Source organism: Mastomys coucha, unplaced genomic scaffold (assembly GCF_008632895.1).
Source record: "Mastomys coucha isolate ucsf_1 unplaced genomic scaffold, UCSF_Mcou_1 pScaffold15, whole genome shotgun sequence".
Lineage (NCBI taxonomy): Eukaryota > Metazoa > Chordata > Mammalia > Rodentia > Muridae > Mastomys > Mastomys coucha.
Window position 1 is genome coordinate 157,155,650 of NW_022196897.1, and position 2,055 is coordinate 157,157,704.

The window sequence follows — 2,055 nt, forward strand, 5'->3', positions numbered from 1 at the left end:
CTGACAACGCATTCATTTCTGACCTACACAGTCACTATTCTCTGCATAGCATTTCCTTCAGCTTTACACACCTGAGTGTGCTTATATTCATTCCCTAAACAAGATATCAAGAGCATGGAAACCAATGGCAACGGGAAGATACAGGAAGTATTGGCTATCCCAGACCACCCACCAACAATGCCCTTGCTCACAATTACTGATCGTTGACTATCACTCACTTGTTCCTCCTGTCATTCCAATTGTGCTTCTCACCCTAATGAGTCCTGGACCATTCGTCCACATTTTAAAACCCATGGTGTCGCCAGGTGGTGGTGGCGCACGCCTTTAATCACAGCACTTGGGAGGCAGAGGCAGGCAGATTTCTGAGTTCGAGGCCAGCCTGGTCTACAGAGTGAGTTCCAGGACAGCCAGGGATACACAGCGAAACCCTGTCTTGAAAACCCAAAAACTAAAAAAAAAATATAAATAAATAAATACAATGGTGTCCCTAAGTATTGTGTAAAGGATCAATGTCAGAACATATTGTCACTCACCTGGGTTGCTTCTCTTGGCTCTTTTCCCACCTATTATCTCCAGCGGCGCAGGCTTTAGGGGTAAAAATGGCCTGGGGTCCATCTTGGAGCTATCATAGGAGTTGAGGATTGCAAGGAGAGAATGAAGCTGAGCTATTTGCAGAGACAGGAAGGGAGGGAAGATGGACAGTGGGAAGTGGGTGTGACAGGCAGAAGGGCCACAAGGCTCAGCAGATACAAGCAAGAGCTACCCTTTACAGTGGAGAGGAAAGCTTCAGATGAAGCCTCTAAATCTGTGTTCTTTTTCCCTTTGGATGATTTTCTTCCCTTACCCCGAGCTCCCCACAGATAAGCCGGACAGAGTGTAAAGATATAAATTAGAATATAACATGAAGGTGATTATCCTTCCCACTAGAGCAGATAATTGGAGATCGGCTGCAATAGATACCGTGTATTCTGTTTCCAAATATCAGACCATGGCGGCACACCTCACCGGGTGTGGAGTGGCCCCTAAGATGCAGTGCATTCCCCCTAGGTCTAGATGGCTCTGCTTATTTGTGTAAGCTTCCATATTAGAAAAGCCATCTGGGTCCAGAAGGCAAATGGTAAACATTAATTGAATTATTTTGAATTTGTTTATTTCTGAATTGTCTTCCATTTTCTCATTGCTTTCCTCCCTGGTGTGGGTCTCCTGACGTCAACGGGAGAACGAGCACATGTTGCTTACATGACTTTCTGCTGGAGCTTGGGGAAGAAGGGGCCACCTCTGAGCGGGGATAATGCATTAGTAATTTGTGATGAGCCCCCAAATGGTAATACACTCCAGAAATGGCTTCTGAAAGCTCCACAACCACAGAATAATTTATAAATATGATCAATCATTCAATATTCCAATTACTGAAGACGAGACACATGAAGACATTTGAGGGAAATTAAAATTCTTCCCAGGCTCTAGCCAGTTATCAGTTGTCTGTGCCACTATTCAAGTGAGACTTGCACAGGGGACTGTTTCTACATATCAGCCAGCATAATTGGTTTCCTGCTTCTCTCTACATCCTTGCAAATAGGCTGACACTTCTCCCCCAAATCCAGTCAACTTCTCTTTACACCCTGTCACTAGCTTATGGAGACAATATGAGCTGACCATTTGCTGCTGGATAAACATCAAGGGACTCTTCCCTGGGGAATAACATTTCCCCCACTCTCAGCACTCCCCAGTGGCCCATAGTTCTTCTTCTATGGTGTATGCCTTGTGAGTTTTCACTCTTCTGTGTTAAAACGTCCATGGTATAACATGTATACATGTGATAGCAAGCAAAGAGAAAAGAACCTGTGAATTTGAGAAAGATCAAGGGAGGGGGGTATATGGAAGGGGCTGGAGAGGTTGGAAAAAGGAAGGGAGAAGACATAATATAATTATAATTTCAAAGCAATTTAAAATTATAAAGAGAATATTGAACATGCCACCCCTGCTCTGTTCATAAAGCTTTCTTGGATGCTGCAGTGGCTGTCCTGGGTTGGCTCCCCTGCTTTGTTCATAAAG